Consider the following 22,960-nt stretch of genomic DNA (forward strand, 5'->3'; position numbering starts at 1 on the left):
AGCCCTGCGCCAGAAGAGGCTTTCCTGTGCAGAAGGGGGTGTAGCAACGCCTCCTAAAAGTGACTGAGTGAAATGTATAACATTTCATTCAGTCACTTTTGAACTTATGCTGTGTCAAAACCTTGCACATGCATGAAGCAGGTGTAAGGATTGATACAGCTTTGTGAGCATAGGGCCCCAGAGCATTGCTGGAGTTGTGTTATATTTGCAACCAAAGTCAAGTAATAATTAATCCAAAAATGACTTTGCAATTTAGTTTTGTTATTATTTTATAATAAGAATATGAAATATAATCTAAAAAATTAAATATATATAAATATTTATATTAAAAATATAAGAAATTAGTATAAAAAGAAAGACATAATAATTAATACATTTATAACTTATCATTTACAAAACCTTTGAAATTCACTGAAAAAAACCATAGGTTTCACAAACGTTATAGTTAGGAATTAGCTTTTAAAAAACCTTGCAAATTAATTGAAAAAACCATAGGTTACACACACGTTATAGTTAGGAATTAGCATTTAAAAAACCTTTCAAATTCTTTGAAAAAAACATAGGTTTCACTCACGTTATAGTTAGGAATTAGTATTTAAAAAACCATGCAAATTCACTGAAAAACCCCTAGTTTTCACACGTTATAGTTAGCTGAACATTTCTCTCATACAAAACCTTTGAAATTCCTCCGTTATAGTTAGCTCAGCTAACTATAACTTGCACGCCCGCAATGCACTGCTGATGACGTCACATATAACATCACACATGACATGGTCAGTGACATCACTCATGACATCACTGATGACATCTCAAATGACATCACTGATGACATCACTGATGATATCATCCCTGTGAAAGAATGGCAGACCTCCTTTTGGCGTAATATAACCTTTGATACACACCTTCAGAAATAGAAAGTAAATTGTTTTTAAAAAATGGAGATACCAATACCACTTACCAACAACCTATTCAGTAATTCCGCCATCTACATACCCGTGCACTCATTCACCAACAGTTCTATATAGTCACTTATACATGTACTCAAACATCCATTTGTTTGCATATACAACTATACATACACCACTACACTTACTTTTACAGAAACGTACACATATTTACTCTCTTAAACAATCAGTGATAGAAACACATACTTATTTATACAGGAACTTTTTGAATCTGTCACTGTCATATATCCTTACTTATATACATCGATATTCACATATACTTGTTTAAAACATATGTACTTACTCATAACGACACTATTGAGGCAGTCATTCACTCACTAGCACACCCATAGACACATTCATCCACCCATGCAGTCCTGCACACATGCTGTCTTCAAAACACATACAAACAGTGAGTCAGTCATTCATGCATCTGTGCCCTAAGTAATACCCGCCACCAAACCATACAGACACTCATTCTGATACTCAAAAAACCAACGAATAACCCATATAGACACTCGTGTAGCTACTCACCAACCCATGCAGCCACTTATACACAAAGTGAGACACTGATACAGATATTTACATATTTAAACATTACTCGCACTCTAATATTGGTGGCCATTTTGTAATGGTGTTTTACAAACAAATACGACAAAAGGCAAAGTTTAAATAAAGTTATTCAGTGAAAAAACTTTTTTTTTCTCTTTCTCTCTTTCCATTGTACAACCGATCTTGGATTATACAATGCCTTCTAGCACGGAGTAATGCCTCAAACGGACTAGAAAGTAATGCGCTATGTACAAGTGGTATTTAATTCATGTAATGGTGACAGTTGAGCCTGCTATTTAATCTATTTATTGAACAGAGCTATTCTCAATATTTATTCAATGCCAGTATTCCTGAATTCCTATGTATTGTATTTATTCCCTGTATTTATTCTTAACCTGAATCCCAGAGTTTTGTGAAAAGTGAAATGTAACTGTGCTTTCCAATTGATCCCTATTCACAAGCAGAGAACTTTTACATAAAGGAATCGTATTTTTCTACAGCAGTGGTGTGTTTTTAGTGTGACTGTGCAGGGGGTTATTATTGGGTGAGAGCCGGCTTAGCACTACAGCCTTCACTGCCTTGACACTTGAGCCAAGCTACCCCCCTTTGTGCTGGGCTTGCCCATCGCAGGTCCAACAGCGTTACTCAGAATTCAAGATCCCAAAGTTAAGTCCCAGGGTAAATGCAAGCGACGGAGTGTTTCAGTGGTTGGTGTGTACTAATATTTGATGTTTTGTGAACGGTGGTATGATGTTTGTTATTTAGCTATAGATACTATAGACCATTGGCAAATGGTGCACCTATGACTGAATGATGGTTGTTCTGTTGGCAAATGAAGGTGGTTGTGTGGATTATATTGGTGGATGTGTGAGTGAGTATAAATTGGTTGGTGTGTTCATATTAGTTTGGCTGTGCTGTTGTTGGATGAGGGGTGTGTGTGTGTATGCTGCTCTTTTATGTGGACATATAATGGATAATATGTAGTTAAGTAATGTATTTTGAAAAATGGATGGTTGATGATTTGTAAATTGCTAAATCATGATTAGTGTGTTAGTTTATGATGAAATTGATGATGTTGTGTATGGTGCAGTGTATACTGGGGTGGGAGTTAAGACTGAATTAGTACAGTGGAGTAAAGGTTGAATCTTATTTTGTCAATTTCCTAACTTTTTTACAGTTTACGGTAAAACCACTGTTAAAGTTTTAGTTATATTTAAGAACATTTCAATTTTTTCTTAATAGTAGCTTTTCTGAAAATATCCAATTTTAAAGTTTAAGGAAATGTAAAATTTCTGAAAAGTGTTTGTACATTCAGGAGTGTTGAGTGAGGAGAGTGTTATCAGTGAATCGTGCTGGCAACTCTATTGTTTGGGTTGTGTGACTGTGTTATGTGTGTGTGAATCGTGAGGTGTGTGTCAGGCATCATGCAGTTTTGTATCTGCCACGTGTATTGGGTGTGTCTTTTGGTCTGAGAGCATTTTAGCCTTGGTGTGCATACAGTCAGAATTCAAAGTGTTACATGTCTGTGAAGCAGGTTTACAGAGACAGGAGAGTCTACTCAAAAATGTGCAAAGAATCTGAAGTGTGTGTGAGCAGTCTGAGGCTTTATGGGATCATGAGTGTGTTTTTGTGTGTCAGGCATTGTGGGGAGCATGTGTAAATTGGAGTGACTGTACATGGAGGTAGGAGTGAATGTATTATGAGTCTCAGTTTCCAGAGTACTTTGAGATAGGGTGACCAACCGTCCGCAAATTTCACAGACTCCTTGTAATTTGGGGCTCTTGTCTGTGAAGAATTATTTCACCTACGCTTTTGTCCGTAATTTCAGACATTGGAGCATGCTGCCCCCAGCAAGCAGCCTCAGAGTTCTGTGACTTTCACTGCAGGGGCCAGCTCGTGCTCCTGCTGTGATCAGTGGCCTGCAGCAGCCCTTCCCCGATCTGGCACAGGCCGCTATCGCTCATTATCATTCTGTATGTCAGTCTAATTATCACATACAGAATGATAATGGGCCTCTCTGTGCAGTGACAGCATTTGCTGGGCCTCCTCCTGCCAGAGCCCAGGGCATGGCAAACTGCTTTTGTTTATGGGCTCCTGTCACCTCACCAAGGGCCAAGCTCTGGGGAGGTGGAGGTTTCATTTTGGCGCATGTTACCCAGATGCATCCACTGTTAGTCTCCTAAACTGTAACACAAGCAGTGATAATGGTACAAATACAATTGTCCTTTATTATTTATTTATTTTTCTCCAAAAGTGCAAAGTTTCTGCTTTTGTGCTGTTATTTTTAAGTTTACCCTGGCCCTCGGAGCCCCCTTGGCTTTTAAACATCACATCCCCTTGGGATGATTGATCGGATGGGGTGGTTTTTTTTAATGGGGAGATCTGAGAAGCCTTCAGCTTTGAACGTTTTCTTCATATTTTTTTTTTTGCATATGCAAACGCAGGTGTTTAAGTTTTACATGTGCACACACAACAGATGCATTGCAGGGTTCTCTCAACCTAATATAAACTTATTTTGACTTGTGCTGGTTTTCTATTTACTAATGTATTATTACGTGACCTCCTCTGATGTGTCTGTAAAACGTACCTTTTGTTCCGTAATTCTGTCCTGAATTCTGACCTTCTGTCCTGAATTTTTGTCAAGAATTTTGACCATTTGTCCTGAATTTTTACACTCACCGTCCTGAATTTGCACCATGCACCCTACTATGAGACTGTTCAAAGAGAGGGAATGAAGCCAATAATAATCCACATTAATAATAATCCACATTTATAAAGCGCGAACAATCACCCATGAGGGTCTTCAGGTGCTGGGGGCCGTTGGTAAGATTAAGCAAGCTATTTCCCAGAGTCACATGGTGCTGGGCTAATCTGCCACCGGCACTGGGTATCGAACTGTGATCCGCAGATTCCAGCGTCAGTTGCCCTAGTGCCACACCTCTCCCTTCCCAAGAAAGGGAGGACTTTATCATGTGGACTATGTAAATATGTGTGTATTCAGCATGTGTATCTCGTGGACAGGCTACTTGGCATCATCCAGTGTGTGTCTGTTAGCTGTGACAATGTACATAAAGTAATTAAAAATAGCTCTTTACAGAAGTTTGCAAACGCAAGTGTTTGCGAACTCATGTGACTAAATAATGTCTTGTGAACTCAAACATACTGTTCGCTATCTTTTATTTTTTAAGGCATTCAAAAGCGTGTTTGACAAGCATCTTTATGGAGTCGGTATAGCGTGTTCCAAATGGGCGATGTGCACACCTGCAGCTGATGGCAAGGTGAGTAGCCGAGAAAGCTGCTGACCTAGAAAGAGAAAACATTGACACCGTTACTCCGCAGGTATTTACTTCAAAGTTTTTACTTTGCCAATACCATTACTACGCACGATTTTAGTGCACATGCTTTTACTCTACAAATATTTACAAATACATTAAAAATATGTTTACTTCGCAGTTAATTAGGCATACCATTACAACGTGTTATTGGTATTTTAAAACAAAACATTTATCGTAGTAGTGGCCTATCCCCTGGCACGCACCCTGAACCCTAAAAATACCCCTACACCCCAAAACCCTATCGCTGGGACCTGCCCCTTTGCCCAAGGAGTCGGTGAAAAATCTGGGGGTGCTACTGGACAATACTCTCAACCTGGAGTCTCATGCCCAAAAAGTGGCAGGCACCTGCTTTGGGCGTCTTCGCTCTCTTAAACCCATTCTTGGTTTTTTTGAGCCTGCTACTCGTCAGATCATAGTCCAGGCCTCAGTTTTATCTCACCTGGACTATTGTAACGCCCTCATGCTGGGATCCAACTTGAGGGCAATAAATAGGCTGCAAAGAGCACAGAACGCTGCCGCCCGCGTTCTATTTGCTCTACCCAAAACCTGCCACACGTCCCCCCTTCTCCGTCGACTACACTGGCTTCCTATACAACAGCGCATTCACTTCAAAATTCTTTGCCTCACTCACAAAATCCTGTATAACATTGGCCCCCTAACTCTGCATGGACTGTGTTCCTTCTATACGCCTGCGCGCGCACTCCGCTCAGCGGACCTCTCACTGGCCTGTACTGTCAGAATTCGGAGGAGCAGAGCTGGTGGTCGGTCATTCAGGTATCTGGCCCCTAAGCTCTGGAACTCTATCCCCCCTAAAGCCCGGGCTACCACTAATCACCTGCAATTCTGGAAACTCATAAAAACCTGGTTATTTGCATCCATCTAGCACCTCCTTTACCATACTAGGACCTGGCATGTCTGCAAGCGCTGGGACGCCCCGTTGCTGGGGTAGCCATGCGCTATATAAGCTAGTTTAACATAACATAACATATCTCACCCTGACCCCCCAAAATATCCCAGTTCCCAAAAGTCTAAACATACCCTGAACCCTAAAATTACCCCCTACACCCCAAAACCCAAACCCACCCTGACCCCTAAAATTACCCCAGCTCCCCAAAACCTAAACACACCCTGAACCCCAAAAATACCCCAGTACCCCAAAACCTAAATGCACCCTGAACCCCAAAAATCCCCAGCACTCCAAAACCTTAAACGCACCCTGAACCCTAAAAATACCCCCTAAACCCCAAAACCCTATCCCACCCTGACCCCTAAAAATATCCCAGCACCCCAAAACCTAAATGCACCCTGAACCCCAAAAATACCCCAGCACCTCAAAACCTTAAACGCACCCTGAACCCTCAAAATACCCCATGCACCCCAAAATCCTAACCCCTGACTCCTAAAAGTACCTCAGTCCCCTAAAACCTAAATGCACCCTGAACCCTAAAAATACTCCCTACACCACAAAACCCTAACCAACCCTGAGCCCTAAAATTACCCCAGCATCCAAAAACCTAAATGCACCCTGAACCACAAAAATACCACAGCACCCCAAAACCTTAAATGCACCCTGAACCCTAAAAATACCCCCTACACCCCAAAACCCTAACGCACCCTGACCCCTAAAAATACCCCTGTACCCCAAGTAGTAAGTGCATACTAAGTAATGGAACATGCGCAGTAAATGCATGCTAAGTAAATGCATGCTAAGTAATGGCATCTGCGAACTAAAATATGCATAGTAATGGTAATACGAAGTAATGACCCCTTAGTAAAGGTAGAATACCCTACATTACATTATAACAGAACTTATGAAATCCTTCTGCAGCCGAAGGATGGGAGAGGCTCACTCTGAGGGATAAAACACTGCTGGACAATAGACCCGATGCTTACAACAAACTTAAACGGTATCCCCTCCCCTTATGCACCAACATGGCTCCTTGCATCGACACAGGCGCTTCTCCCTGCACAAGAATGGGGTAGAATAAGAACGTGGACCGAAAACTAGCAGGAAAATATAGAGAAGTTACACAGGGAGGGGGACTCTGGTCGACTTCAGAGACTTAGTGGAGGAATATGAGCTACCTGATGATTATGTAAAGCAGGAAATAATTAACCACCAACATATATCAGAGATTTGAAACAATATGTACCACCAATGGCAGAAATAGAGCAAAAGCACTTTTATACCCTGCACTAATTAGCCAAGACAAAGGTAGGCTGGAGACTTCAAGGGAAAAGTGGGTGGAGGGTATAAATAAGCCCACCAATGAGTAAGAATGGGAACATATATGAGGTAATGCCCCAAAAATATCTAGAGAAGTCTGTTTTAAAGTAGTTCACTTCCACTACATACATACGGCATATGTCACTCCTAGAGAATCAATAGATAGTGCCTGGAAGCGTAGGCTAAGAGTTGTCTTCGGGGGCAGAAGATGCAGAGCATCACCACATGGTATGGTCTGGCAGGATGTTATTTACTTTATTAATGAAGAGACAGAGACAAAGAGAACGGGTTCGTAAACTAATTTATTAGAAATGTACTCATGCCCAAAGGGCAGCAGAGTCACAGGTAAACTTATCGACTTGGTGCTGGTATTGTCCAAAGACATATTGCTCTGTCTTGTCTCTTCCTTCCCTTCATGTTATCACCCACTAGACTCTCCTTCTCTCCAGTGCTACTCGCCGAAACTCACTTCAACGCCTCCTACGAAGTATTAAGTGCTATATAAATACAATTATAATACCATACAATGTTGCTATCAATCAATCCATCAATCTCGGTATTGTAAGCGTGCTAATCACCCGTGCGGATCTCAAGGCGCTGAGGGAAGGGGGGGGTCAGCAGATCTGATTAGCAGAAGAACCAGGTCTTGAGAGTCTTCCTGAAGGTGTTCAGGGAGGGGGCGTGTCTGATGTCTGTTGGGAGTTTGTTCCAGGTTTTGCCCGCAATGTGGGAGAAGGATCTTCCGCCTGCTCTGGCTCTGTGGATGCGCGGGGTTTCGGCCAGTGCGAGGTTGGAAGATCAGCCGTTCCTTTTGGGTACGTGCAAGTTTATTCTGTCGTTGAGGTATTCGGGCCCGGTGTTATGTAGGCATTTGTAGGTATGAGATGGAAGGCAGAAAAGCGGTCCAAGTCTACCTTGAAAAGGGATTTACTAAAATGGCCTGAATATGAAAGCATGCTGCCACAAGCAGAGAAGCCAAGAGAGATGGGAGGAAGGTGGGCACAGCCTGAGCATGGGACACACTGCTAGAGATGGACAGTGCGGGCCTGGTACTCCAGGCTCCGCCCACCCCCTCTCATTTCTCCTCTGATGGGACACGAATGTGTGGATACTTGGGGTGGGTCCCCAAGCACATGCGGCTGAGACATCAGTAGGAAGGAAACCCTCAGGAATAGCACACTCCCCATAGATAGCTGATTAAACTCTGCTGGTGCTGCCCACAGGAGATCTCAAATTCTAGAGTTTATAAATAAGTGTATTAACGATGTCTATGCTTATTTTGAGTTAGAAAATTACAACAAAATATGTATTTTAAAATGCGTTGGGATTGTGCTTCACGAATGGAGTTGGTTGGATCTTGTTACTTCCAAATGTTTACTCAGAAATAGTATTCGTATGTTTTTAACACTTTTAATTGCTACACTTTGAAACTGTAGCGTGTTCCATTGAAATGAATTAAGTGCAGCGTTCTTGTAGAAAACCACTTCAATTGTGTTATGTTGAACAGATCCACTGAAAATAATTGTAACAATCATCAACACGTTCCCAACGATGTAACTAAACAAATGTCATTATAGTGATTCACTCTTTAACCTAACCACATAATTATTTATCCTTAACACTTTACCCTTAACCATAATCCTACAACTAAACCCCTCTGGCCGTAACCATATACCTTATACTCCAAACCATTAAACGATAACCTTATATCCAATTCCCTGAAACTCAAACTCTAACCCATACCCTAAACCTCTATACTCTATGCCCTTAACCCTAAACCTGTATACCCTATATGTTATACCCTTAACTCCTACCCTAGGCCGGACAGGCCTACCGAGTACCAGTTAAAGTACACTTTAAGCATGCTTTAAAACAATTTGTTTTTGCATTGCTTATTGGGAAACGAGGCCAGAAGCCCCCCAGCAACAAAACCTGCCCCCATGGCAGTGAAACTAGCCCCCACCCTGCCAGCCCAGCAAAACGCCTAGTAAGCCGGTCGTCCCTGCTCCTAACTCTTAAACCCTCAAACCCTTTTAAAATGTATGTGCTTCAATATATTTAGGGACAAAAACTTGGGGGAATGTTTTTTCTTTCAAAGTATTTATTTTTTTAGAACTACTAATTGTGAAGTATTGTTTTTAGAAGTGCTATTTTTGAGGTTCTGTGGCAATACAATACAGACAAGAATGTGTGTGATTATTCTGAATGTGCAGAGAGAGAGCAATGAATATCTGGGCTGTATGTCAGTGTATTAAGCGGGTGTATATATATTGCATTGAGTGCATATGTGTTAGATATTTGTATTTCATGTGTACAGTTGCTGTGTGCGTCAGTTACAGTGCATGTAGAGCCATGAGTGTGTATGTTTATTTTACTGTGTGAGGACTGGAGTGTGTCTCTGAAGACTGCAGTTAAAACAGTGTGTCTCTGAAGACTGCAGTTAAAACAGTGTGCCTCTGAAAACTGTAAAGTTAGGAGTAAGGAATCAGTAGTGTGTGTTATTGCATTGAGGAAATATATGTATGGATTATGCATGTTTTGTGTCTGTGTATCACGTAGAATGTGGGTTAGGGGCCATCTTAGCATGTTTGTATACATCATGATGGTCAGTGTGTATAAATCTGAGTGTATACAGAATAAGAATTTTAATGTGTGTGTGCGTATCAATGAAGCCTGTAAATGTAGACATAGGTAGGTGTTAAAAATGTATTAGAGGCAGGAATATGTGTATACAGAGTGACAGGCGTGTATTTCTTATGGCTGTGTGTGTCAGATGTCAGGAGTGGTTCTCTTTCAAGAGTGTGCAGAGTCAGGAGTATGGAGACAGGAGTGGTGCAGCTGTCCCAAAAGGACTATGGGGCATATTATCAAGCCTGGGCGATAAAATTATCGCAACTTTATCAGCAGAAAACTGCCGATAAAGCGGCGATAATGGACTTGATATTATGCTCTATGGAATTCCAATCGAAGCCCATGTTAAATGTCTTCACATCTAACATGGGCTTCGATTGTGCCAAGTCTAGGTTGTGCATGTGAAAGCACGCCATATAGTGGCGTCAGTTCTTACATCTTGCTGTCTAACAGCCCGTGTGACCTTTGACCCTGCTTGCAGGCAGGTCGCCCCCATGCCGCTGCTCGTCACCTGACTTCCTGGTTCCTGTCTCCCTGCTGCCTCCTTGTTTCCTGGGTTTTCTTTCCTTACCCTCTGCCCTGTGCGCCAGTACCCCGCGCCCTCCACCGACCCCGATCCGGCACTTTCCCGCTTCTACTTCCCTGCGGCACGCCCCCCTGCACACCCATTCGCCTCCCCGCTCCCGCCTCCCAGCTGCTCCTCCCTCCCAAGCCTCCTCATATGCAGGCCGAGAAGCGGTAGCAGGAGCGACCTTTGACCCTGCTTGCAGACAGGTTGCCCCCACGCCGCTGCTCGTCACCTGACTCCCTGGTTCCTGCCTCCTTCCTGCCTCCTTGTTTCCTGGGTTTTCTTTCCTTCCCCTCTGACCTGTGTGCCAGTACTCCCCTACCCCCGCCGTTCTCGATCAGGCACTTTCCCGCTGCTGCTTCCCTGTGGCCCGCCCCCCTGCACACCCATTCACCTCCACGCTCCCGCCTCCCAGCTGCTCCTCCCTCCCAAGCCTCCTCATATGCAGGCCGAGAAGCGGTAGCAGGAGCGACCTTTGACCCTGCTTGCAGGCAGGCCGCCCCCACGCCGCTGCTCGTCACCTGACTCCCTGGTTCCTGCCTCCTTGTTTCCTGGGTTTTCTATCCTTCCCCTCTGCCCTGTGCGCCAGTACCCCTGCCCCCCGCTGTACCCGATCCAGCACTTTCCTGCCGCTGCTTCCCTTTGGCCCCGCCCCCCTGCACACCCATTCGCCTCCCCGCTCCCGCCTCCAGGCTGCTCCTCCCTTTCAAGCCACCTCATATGCAGGCCGCCAAGTGGCCGCGCAGCAGACCCGCGCAGCGGTTGCGCCACTGGCGTGCCGAAGGCAAGCCCGTCTGCACCCATCTGCGCTTGGACAGTGCCCAGTGCCACAACCCCTGGACCACGCGAACGCCACGACACCCGAATCCACTACGACGCCAGCACCCTCCACTTACTCAACGCTGGACAAAACCACACCTTCTTTCAGGCCGCCCCGAAACGGACCCATGGACCCTTCTCCTGCCACACCTGCAGATTCACCTGCGACCCCCAAACCTCCAAGGACTGGACCCAACCACCTCCGCCGCATACTCCTCATCACCCGCTCCGCACGCAAACACGCCGTCGAGCTCTGGGATCTGCTCGACACTTCCGCCACAGATGTAGCCTTCCTGACCGAGACCTGGTGGAACGACTCTTAGGTGCCCAACATCACCATAGCCATCCCGTACGGCTACAAGATCACCCGCAGGGATCGCGCCAACGGAATTGGAGGAGGAATAGCCATTGTCCACAAGTCCACCCTCAAGGTCGCCACCCACGCAGATGACACCCTCAACACCGCCGAACACCTGCACTTCCGGATCCACACCGACCCCAACACCACCCTCAGAGGAACACTCATCTACAGACCCCCAGGACCCCGGTCTCAGTTCAGCGACTCCATCGCCGACCTCGCCAGCACCCACGCACTCGCCTCCACGGACTACATCCTCCACGGGGACCTGAACTTCCACCTCGAGAACAACAACAACGCCAACTCCGCCACCCTAATCGCCAACCTCGCCAACCTCGGCCTCAGACGACTCGTCACCGCACCCACCCACGCCACTGGCCACATGCTGGATCCCGTCTTCTCCACAGGTTCCCACGTCACCTTCGACCACACCACCGAACGCCACTGTACCGACCACCGCTGCATCCATTTCACCTACAAGAAACCAACCACGCACCATCGCACCCAACAGCTGCCTCGCCGGTGCTGGAGCAAAGTCACCGAAGACCAGCTGATCACCTCCCTTGCCAAGAACCCACCCACTGACCCCACCAACCCAGACGCCGCAGCCCAAAACCTCAGACAGTGGATCGACGACTGCGCCAACACCCTCGCCCCACTCAAGAAACCCTCCAACAGCCACACCAACAAGAGAGCCACCTGGTTCACCGACGAGCTCCAGACCTCTAAACGCGCATGCCGGAAACTGGAGAAGACATGGCTCCACAAACGCTCACCGGACAACCACGCAGCCCACAAGGACGCCACCCGCAGACACCACCACCTCATCAGATTAGCCAAGAGATCCTCCTTCAAAGACCGCTTGGATAACAGTGCACACAACAGCAAAGAGCTCTTCAGCATTGTAAAGGAACTCGCCAACGCCAACGACATCCCGCCCTCACAAGAACTGTGCAACTCACTAGCCATCTTCTTCCACCGCAAGATCGCTGACATCCACGACAGCTTCAACACCACGACCGCCCCGACTACGCCAGACACCTCCCCTGTGAACACCACCTGCTCCAACCGCCTGACCTCTTGGTCCAACGTCAACGACGACGAGACACGCAAGGTCATGAACTCCATCCACTTAGGATCTCCGTCTGACCCGTGCCCACACCACGTTTTCAACAAAGCAGATGCAGCCATCGCACCCCAACTAAGGAAGGTCATCAACAACTCCTTCAAAATAGGGCCATTCCTGGAAAGCTGGAAGCATGCCGAAATCAACGCCCTCCTCAAGAAGCCCAAAGCGAACCCCAAGGACCTCAAGATCTTCCGGCCATTCTCCATGCTCCCGTTCCCGGCAAAGGTCATCGAGAAAATTGTCAACATGCAACTGGCCCGCCACCTGGAAGACAACAACATCTTGGACCCATCCCAGTCCGGATTCAGACAAAACCACAGCACCAAGACAGCCCTCATCGCAGCCACAGATGACATCAGGTGCCAACTAGACAACGGCGAAACATCAGCCCTCATCCTCCTGGACCTGTCAGCCGCCTTCGACACAGTCTGCCATCGCACTCTAATGACACGCCTCCTAGAAGCCGGAATCCAAGAGAAGGCTCTTAACTGGACCACGTCCTTCCTCTCCAGCAGAACTCAGCGCATCTGCCTCCCACCCTTCCGATCCGAAGCCACCGACATCATCTGCGGCGTCCCCCAGGGCTCAGCCCGACGCTGTTCAATGTCTACATGGCCCTCCTCGCACAAGTGGCCCGCCATCACGACCTCAACATCATCTCCTACGCCAACGACACCCAGCTCATCCTCTCCCTCACCAAAGACCCACACACCGCCAAAACCAACCTCCACGAGGGAATGAAGGCTGTCACTGACTGGATGAGGAGCAGCCGTCTGAAGCTGAACTCGGACAAGACGGAGGTCCTCATCCTCGGACCCACCCCCTCAGCCTGGGACTACTCCTGGTGGCCGACCACACTGGGAACAGCACCAACACCCACCGACCATGCACGCAATCTAGGATTCATCCTCGACTCCTCCCTCTCCATGTCTAAGCAGGTCAAGGCCGTCTCCTCCTCCTGCTACAACACCCTCCGCATGCTCTGCAGGATCTACAAGTGGATCCCGACTGAAACAAGAAGAACGGTGACACAGGCCCTCGTCAGCAGCAGACTGGACTACGGCAAAGCACTCTACGCAGGAATCCCAGCCAAACACCTACGACAACTGCAATGCATCCAAAATGCCTCCGCCCGACTGATCGTCAACATCCCCCGCCGCAGCCATCTCACCCCCCACCTGAGAGACCTACACTGGCTCCCCGTCGACAAGAGGATCACCTTCAAGCTCCTCACCCACGCACACAAAGCACTCCACAACGCCGGACCAGCCTACCTGAACAGCAGGCTCAGCTTCCACACCCCCACCCACCAGCTCCGCTCAGCCAGCCTCGCCCTTGCCGCTGTCCCCCGCATCCAATGAACGACCTCTGGCCGCAGATCCTCCTCCTACCTCGCTGCCAAGACCTGGAACACCCTCCCTACCCACATGCCGCAGACCCAAGACCTACTCGCCTTCAAAAGACTCCTCAAGCCCTGGCTCTTCGAGCAGTAGCAGCAACCCCCCCCCCCCCCCCCCTCCCCTCAGTGCCTTGGGACCCTAATGGGTAAAGTAGCATGCTTTACAAGTACTTTGATTGATTGATTGATTGATTGACTGTGCAGAACTCATTTTGCATGTCTGTATCAAGTGTATGAGAGTGTAGCATGTTTATGTATACTATATTTGGTAGTAGGACTTTACGTGTGTGTGTGTGTGAACCTGAATACCGAAGCCAGTGAGATCCATTTTGAATGCCCCTGACTTAGCATGGAATAATAATAATTCCAGATTTGTAACACGTGACTTATCACCCCTAAGGGAATCCAGGTGTTGGCGGCCGTCAGGAAGATTGAGCTATTGCCCAGAGCCACATGATGCTGAGCTGCTGCCAGTGCCAGGGATCAAACTGTGTGCCCCGCTCTCCGAAGTCAACTGCTCTGGCTGCTGCGCCACACCGCTCAAACCCAGGAAGATTGAGGATGAAGACAGCATCTCCAGAGTGTTGAGCTGTAAACACTGAAGTGATGAGAATGGAGAAGAGAGCTCCCTTCAGAAACTCGACCAAGAATTTTTGAGCAAGGGGCTGATAATTAGTTTGTACTGATAAATGTTATTTGGTAGATGGTAGGGATGAAGGATTGGCACTGCTGTTTCGGTTGAGAGTGGGGAAGTTTCTAGGTCAGGCCGACCCTTTTGTCTGTCCCTGATTGACGCTTTAGAAAGACTGATGACAGCCAAGTGCAGAAAACTTGCACTTCATTGTATCCAGGTAGTAGGTGCTTCTGCTTAGAGACCGCCTCAGTGCTACAAGTTTTGGTAAGCATTACCTTACACAAAGGTTGTGTCTGGAGAGCAGCCTCAAAAGAACTCTTGAAAAGAGAACTAGCCTAAACAGGTTTTGAAGTTTGAGAAAGTGAATCCACACCGCCGTCTGAGAATATGTGTAAAAGTGTGATCCAAACTACCATACATTGTACCAAGTACTTCTTGGCCAAAGAAGGGAGTGCTCCATGAAGTACCCAAAGAGGTGATGTACAACCAGGGCTGTCTGACTGCCTGCCAGTCTCCCAGAGGTGATCGTCTGCCTAGTACCTAGACGCCTGCTTGCCTGCTGAGAAAGGGAATGAGTGTGCATGGCCCTGCAGGAGGAGAGGCTGTCAAACTAGGAGAAGCCCAGGGTGTTTCACGTGGGAGTAGCACAGAGAGAAACTGGTTGCTGTCCAAGAGCAAAGGCAGGACAGACCTACTTTGTGAGTGCGTACCTTTGTCTCTCTGCATGATTCGTATCTGAGAAATGATAAAAAAGACTGCACCAAAGCAAGTGTGGCTGTATCTGCAGTCAGCCAGTGCAATTGTCTATTAGTGCCGCTGGGATCTGAACTCTCGCCTGCCACACTACATCCCTGAGAATCCTGGGACTGCTCACCCTCATTGCCCTGAGTGCCAGGTGCAGAAAGGATTGTGCTTGGCCCAGGTTGCAGAACCATAGTAACAAGGACCCCAGATTTCCAGTGGCAAATGGACCTCAGCCACCACGGCTAGAGCCCAATAGGCCTGGCTGCTTTGTGGCCACCCAGAACGGTGTCTAGCAATTAGGCCCTATGTCTCTCATGTGTCTGTCTCGCACCCCTTGCATATGCATGAGATGATAGACAGTTTATACATTGTTTAACATGAGACAGCTACGAAATACTTTTGTCCATTTTAGGTTTCTTAAATGGAAACTAGCTCTTTAGGTCTACATTTTATGGAGTGTCAGGGGAATTAAATTAAGAGGGAAAGTACATTTATATTCACATTGAATTGGGGGAATTGTGACTCACGGGAGACATGGTGCAAAAGTCACTTTTTAAATTGGGTCTCACTATATGCCGAACCCCCAGAATAACCTTGCAAGACTTCAAAAGCAGAATGATCAATAAAGAGGCCTTTCATTTTGTTTAAATCTGTTAGCATTTGCTGTGTATTCAAAGACATAGGTCGAATGTCAGGCAATGTCTTCTGACAAAACTGCTGTTTATCCTTATTTTTTAACATCGAAACTAGAGTTTACTTTTGTCTTTTACTGCCAAGTGAGTGAATTTTGCCACCTAGTGATAATCCTCCTGGGGTACAGAGAGTCTTATAGGATAAGGCTGCAGTATATCAAATGTTTTCTAACACAAAACATAGTTGGAATATTTGTAAACAAAATAAAAAAAATATTTCAAAAGTATATCTGCAACAAGGAAAGAGTAATGACTACTGTAGCTACATCATGTCAAATATTGGAAAAATATACCCTTGCAAATGTAAGATTTTTTCTAATTCTAATGTGTGATAAAAACAAAAGATTTTAGTAAACATCGGTACTTGTGTGATAAATATGCACTGAAACCAAATGTCCATGCATTGTTTGTCCGCCATATAGGTTGTGCAGTAAACTGCACACCTGGTGCGAATTTAATGGTCATTTCAAGAGGACCTTTCAATGGAGTATGTGCGCTCTATAAAGGCAGAATACCCTCCTCTCTGCACTCCATGCTTTACTCCTATATTTGGGACAATGTGCTGCAAAATGCGCCACTGGACGCATACTACAACCTACCACTCTATCACTGAAAGGACTTGGCTCGTCCGCTACATTGCTTGTTCACAAGCCCTGTGACATTAGTGATGTAACATTGATGGTAGCACCCCCAACTCTGAAAACTGTTCCAGAACCTGGGCTTTAAGTGGGCCGGGTCTTGCCGGTGCTCCGCACCAGCAGTTCTTAAATGCAGGTGCCGAGAAAGGTCTCTATCGGGCTCTCCATGTTTGCCCTCACCCTCAGGATGTAAAAAAAATCTGAACTTTGCAGCAGTACCGCTGCTCAAAGTCTTTCAATTAACTAAATCGAGAATCGTTTTAGTTCTTTCACAGTCTCATCATTTCAGAACTAAAGCATTTTCAATCTATACTACTATTATAAAGATAGAAGTCTGTCCTTTGAGCCAGGTAAACTCGAAAAGTATACCACCAATCTAAACACCCAAGATATCTATGAAAACCTCAGGGCAAGCAGAAGGACATAGGCGATATAAAAATAAAAAATATACGTTATTTAAAACATTTACGAATAAAAATAAAGTAGTCCCTAGAAAGTAGCGCCGGCCGCGACGTCTGCGTGATGACATCGGGAGCGCGGGGAGGAGCGGTGTTCAGGAGCAACAGGAAGAGCGGAGGACATGGTGCAGGGAGGAGCTGCGGAGGACAAGCGGAAAGGAGCGTTGAGAAGCGGAGGAGCAGTGGCAGCGCGGGGAGGAGCGGCGGATGAGATAGCGGACAAGTGGTCAGGAGCGGCGAGAAGCGGAGGAGCAGTGGAGCGGTAAACACAACAGCGCGGGGAGGAGCGGCGGATGAGGTAAGTCTAGCAGCCGCGGGTGCGCAGCAAGGGACGGGCTGTCGGGGGAAACAAAGCGTGGGCAGAAGCGGCCAGGACCAACAAAACGGCTGCTCTGCTGCGCCTCTCCTGCTGCGATGCTGCCCCCAGCCCCTTTCTGCCCCGGGCAAGGCCGGGGCGGGCTGCTAGTACTCTATACAACGAAGCCATTGTTGTTGCAACTTATGTAACTAACAAATATTGGAAAAGTAAATAGTCCTGGATTGTTGTAGGTATGATGTTACATGTTGTATTATATATCTGGACGCAATGACAAAAACAGCAAAATACAAGTCGGGGGGGCACACTATGCTAAGTGCAGATTTTTAGCTTACGTGTTTTAAGCCACGCCCAAATTACATCGGCCACGCCCCTTTGAGAGGCCCCTTAGTTTTTTTGTCCCACTTAAAGCCCTGCCTGTAAAAAAAATTGTTTTGTGCGGTGCTCAATGCACTTTTGTTAGTGAATCTTGTTCTAGTTGCCCTGGGAAAACAATAGTTTTCCAGTTCTTTTTCCTTGTTGCTCCCTTGCTGTGGAAGATGGTATTCTGAGTTCCCACAGTCTTTGAGTCCACGCCCCCACTGTCCAGGGGGATTACGTTTGCAGATTCAGGGCCTTCTCGCTGGCGACCCAAGGCGTGAGGCGCATTGAATTAGCAGGCACTATATAAATGCACATACACCAGAGCGTCGACGAGCGTCTATCACGTGCGTTCCAGGTATTCTTCTGGCCCCTGCTGTGCCGGAATCCATGGGGAGGGGCCGACGCGGACTGTCATGTTTAGCAAAGGGGGCTTTTACCAAACTAGGGTCTGGTCCATCATTGAAAAGTGAATCTTTTTGGAAACAGCACCTGGCCTGGAACGAGGAAACCGCTGCAATGACGAGTCTTCAAAATCACTAGTGTAGAGAGCCACCCGGGCTCTTTCCTACAATGTATCCACTGACATGCATGCAAACACCCCTCGGGGCGGGCTCAACCCGAGGGGATAAATAAGCAGTGCAAGACCAATCGGGGTCTTCCGGGCAACCGAGAAATTTGTGTGTCCTACCTTTCATCCAGCGCTGCTGCGGCCTACGATACACGTGGCCCCTCCGCGCTACATTGGACGTTGTGCCTCATGCGTGCATCGCCGCCTGGTCGGTATACAGCCGAGAACTTGTGGTGCCCACCCGAGTTGCTCTATTCCCGCCTGCTGTGTGGAGAGCTGCCCGGTGTCTCCGCGAGCTATTGTTGGTGCCTGCGGCCTGTGTTGCGCCGCCCCTGCTGTTGCTGCCTGTTCCGCGTGTGAGAGGACCGGCCCCCTGCACCCACCCACACGTCTCCCTAACAGCGGGAGTGCGTTCAGCTGGCGGCGCTCGTTTGCGGCTGGAGGCATCTGGGGTGAGTGGCTGCCGCACAAGGCACTCCCCGCTGTGTGCCCCAAGGTGGCGTGATCAGCCTCTCCTGCTCCCCGCACCGGCTTCACCAACACACGGCATCTCCCTCCTGCCTTCAGCCCCCGCTGCCGTCTATCAGTGTCTAGGCTGAGTGCTAGGCCTCAACACTCGCTGCCACCTTCCTGCTGCAAGGCCCCCGATCTGACGGGTGCCCAGCCTGCTGCCTGAATCCACCGGCGAGGTGAGGAAAAAAGGGGGTGAGAGTGTGAGCAGGACCCCTCCTACAGCTATCCCCGCAAGCAGCTAGAAGAAAAAAAGCAGAGGGAAAACAAAAGGGGGGCAGAGAAGGAAGCCCGGAAGACACACTGGGATTCGTACAATGACCACCAGCACCAGCAGAAGCGTGATACCTGGTCGGTCACCCCCCTGCATGCGCGCCAAGGAAATGCCATTGGTCCCAGCCTGCCCCAAGGAGCCAACTTGCCGATTCTGCGCCATCAGGGCCAAGGAACAGTCTATTGTACGTGGCCACGCACTAGTGCGCACACCCACCTACAGACTCCCAGCGCTAAAGTCACGCCTTCACACCTGCGGACAGACACAAGGTCGACCTGAGTAACCCGCCCACGACTGGCGCTGCCAGCCAACAGGCCGGGGGAAACATTCCAGACAGAGGTGCCAATGCGCCAACCCCAGGGCATAACCACACAGCAGTTGCACCTCTACCACCCTTCAGTGAAGGCTCAGATCCTGCCACGGCTGCGCCACGATGGAAACCGTGGGTTGGACGGCTCAACCACTACTTCAAAGGGACGGGGGAGACCGATGGCACCGTGAAGCGGTCGCTTCTCATCTACTACGGAGGCTCGAAAATCTATGACCTCTTCGAAACGCTCTCCAACACTGGCAACGACGACGACTATGAGACAGGGGTCGCCGCGCTCAACAGGCACTTCGACTCCCAACTGTTCTACTCATGGCTGTGCCGGCGGGCCAGCATGTGCACCTTCATGGATCCCCGGAAGGAGATATGGGACTAATCATCCTAGGATGCCGCTCCAAACTCCTGCGGAAACTGATCCTTCATCAACCTGGGATCTCGCAGGACCTGATCCTTGTCCTGGCCTGCTCCCACAAGCTGTCGGTCGTCCGAGCTGAGGAAATGGAGGCTGCCTTACACGCCAGTTGCCGCCTCACATGCAACCAGACACCCACCAATCAAAGAAGAGAGGGTTGAGGCAATCCAAAGACGCCCCAACACAGCTCGTCAAGCTCATAGACCACCACCAGGAGGACAATGTGGATACTGTGGGGAAGACCACTCAGCGACAGCCATCTGTGGAGCAAAGGGGAAGACATGCTCCCACTGCGGCAAGCTCAATCACTACGCCAAAGTGTGCCGTGGCGGACAGTTCAGACAGGCTCAGTCGAAGCCAAGGGGCATGTCACAGCATGTTCGCCAGATCTCTCTCGACAATTCGCCGTTGACAAAGGAGGCTCAGCCGCAGGAACTATGTCCTGTTTTTAAAGACGAGGACGATGAGGTGTTCGTAGTGTCGTACATCAGCAGGACGGATCGTCGCCGAAGACCCACTCCAATGTGCTCTGTCTCAGTGGAAGGCATGGCTATTCAGGCCCTCATCGACACCGGTGAATCTGTCAACATGATGGACTCAGAACAATATGACCGCCTGTCACCACGATCCCCACTTGCACCGTCTAGGGCAGGGATTCCCACCTACGGAGGGACCGATCCACTTCCTCTCCGAGGAGTCATCCAGGCCAAAGTCGCCAGCGGAAAATACAGCACGGACACCAGGTTACACATCACGGAGGGAAGAAAGGGGACACTGCTCAGCTGCCACACATCGGAAGACCTGGCACTCGTCTTTTTTGCCAACCAGGTTCATGACTCACACGGCGAAGCCATTCTGGAGAAGTTTCCGGCTCTATTCAAAGGACTAGGGAAACTCAAGGACAATAAATTCAAACTACACATTGACCTCTCTGTGAGACCAGTTGCCCTCAGGCACAGGAAATTGCCATTCAATCTTCGCCCACAGGTGGAAGAAGAGCTGAGAAAACTCGAAGATCTCAACGTGATTAAGAAGGTCTCTGGCCTCACCCCATGGGTGTCCCCACTGGTCGTGGCTCCCGAACCCAAGCAGCCTGGAGCCATCTGGCTCTGTGTGGACATGAAGCTACCGAACACGGCTGTCAAAAGAGAACGCCACATTACTCCCACCATGGATGATATAGTGTCAGACCTAAACGGAGCCAATTGGTTCTCTAAACTAGATTTGAACGCGGGGTACCATCAGCTGGAACTTGAACCCGAGAGTAGGTACATCACCACCTTCTCGACGCACATGGGTCTCCGAAGGTACAAGAGGCTCAGCTTTGGGGTGTCTCGTCGGCAGCTGAAGTATTCCAAAACCCCATCAGAGAACCACTGTCAGGGTTGCAAGGTGTGATTAACCTCATTGATGACATACTGGTGTTCTCAGAAACGTTAGAGGATCACCACAATCATCCCCGGGCCGCCCTGAAGAGACTAGAAGACTGCAGATTAACCCTCCAAAAGGCCAAATGCTTGTTTTACCAAGAATCCATCGATTTCTTTGGGTATACTTTCACCCGGGAGGGACTCTGAGTGGACCCCAAGAAGGCTGCAGCCATCCAAGCAGCCAGCATGCCGAAGAACCCCACAGAAGTAAGAAGCTTTCTCGCCATGGCCACATATTGTGGGTGCTTTATTCCAAACCTTGCTGCATTGTCGGAGCTGCTCCGTGCTCTCACACGCAATTATCACAAGTGGGAGTGGACTAGGGCCTCCAACAAAGCATTCAATTACATCATGGCCGGACTGCTGGACAAGACCGTAATGCCTACTTCATTCCGGGGCAACGCACTGAACTGATCGTTGACGCCAGCCCAGACGGCCTGGAAGCGGTCCTCCTTCAAGAACACTGCCCTGAAGTCTGGAAGCCAGTAGCTTACGCAAGTAAGGCCCTCACCGTCAAGGAGACAAGGTACGCCCAAATTGAGAGGGAGGCCCTGGCCATAAAGTAGGCATGCCAACATTTTCACCTTTACCTGTGCGGTCAAGAATTCCAGGTTGTGACCGACCACAAGCCTTTACTACCACTCTTCGCAGGCTCCTCCAGACTGGTGCCCCCGAGAATTGAGTGGTGGGCGGTGCAGCTGCAGTTCTACAACTTCAAGGTCGTGTTCCATCCAGGGGCCCAAAACCCGGCGGACTACTTGTCACGCCACCCGGAGTCCACGTCATCTCCAGATCCTTAAACAGATGCGTGCAATGCCGAAGCATTCGTGAAGATGGTGTCGCCCCACAGCCATGACGCTTGAGGAGATCAGCTGTGCCACCAAAGAAGATGAGACACTGTCAGGGGTGAAGGCTGCACTGGAGAACAATGGATGGGCACACTTAATAGACGGGACCCGCCCTCTCCGGACGGAAGTCAGCTACACACAACAGCAGCTCTGGCAAGTACACCACAAACTCAGTGTGGGGGCGCAAAGAGTTGTTCTACGAGGACACCCGATTGTGGTTCCAGAAAGGCTATAGAAGCGGATTCTTACATTGGCACATGTTGGCCACCAGGGGATGGCCAACACCAAGGCCAGGCTGCGCAACAAGATCTAGTTCCCCGCGATGGACTCCATGGTGGAGGAGATGGTGAGACAGTGCCGTGCCTGCAATATCACAGGGGGAGATCCAGCGCCGGCGCCAGTGATTACGGAAGAACCGAGTGAGACCCCATAGGCAAAAGTGAGCCTGGACTTCGGGAGTTCCCCCGATGGACGTCACATGCTAGTCATGGTAGACTCGTTTTCAAAGTACCCTGTTGTCGAGGTGGTGGCGTCCACTCATGTAAAGAGAATTCTAGACAAGACATTTGCAATGATGTGACTGCCTGAGGAGATCAAGTCAGACAATGAACCTCCATTCCAGGGCCAAGAATTCCAGGAGTACCTTGAGAGCAAGGTGATTCATCACCGGAAGATCACCCCGCTGTGGCCACAAGCCAACGGGGAGGTGGAACGTCTGATGCGGACACTTAACGGAGCAATGTTATAAAAAACAAGGGAAACCCAAAAGGAGTTGCACTAGGG

The 22,960-nt window shown here is 48.5% G+C and overlaps 2 long non-coding RNA genes across 4 annotated transcripts in view; one reads left to right on the forward strand and one right to left on the reverse strand.

The window, feature by feature from the left end:
- The window catches only part of LOC144824941 (uncharacterized), a 498,402-nt gene that overhangs the window by 462,132 nt on the left and 13,310 nt on the right, over nt 1–22,960 (forward strand). For 2 of the 3 annotated variants that reach the window (XR_013609195.1, XR_013609196.1), the window contains exons 5-6: nt 4,685–4,774; nt 14,363–16,148. This is a non-coding gene — a long non-coding RNA (uncharacterized LOC144824941). Of the gene's footprint in view, nt 1–4,684; nt 4,775–14,362; nt 16,149–22,960 lie in introns of those variants that run through there. The other variant, XR_013609197.1, reaches the window with a different exon arrangement.
- LOC144824943 (uncharacterized) overlaps nt 4,663–22,960 on the reverse strand; it is a 49,472-nt gene continuing 31,174 nt past the window's right edge. Inside the window, exon 3 of the long non-coding RNA XR_013609198.1 lies at nt 4,663–4,799. This is a non-coding gene — a long non-coding RNA (uncharacterized LOC144824943). The remainder of the gene's footprint in view (nt 4,800–22,960) is intronic.

Source organism: Lissotriton helveticus, chromosome 3_1 (assembly GCF_964261635.1).
Source record: "Lissotriton helveticus chromosome 3_1, aLisHel1.1, whole genome shotgun sequence".
Lineage (NCBI taxonomy): Eukaryota > Metazoa > Chordata > Amphibia > Caudata > Salamandridae > Lissotriton > Lissotriton helveticus.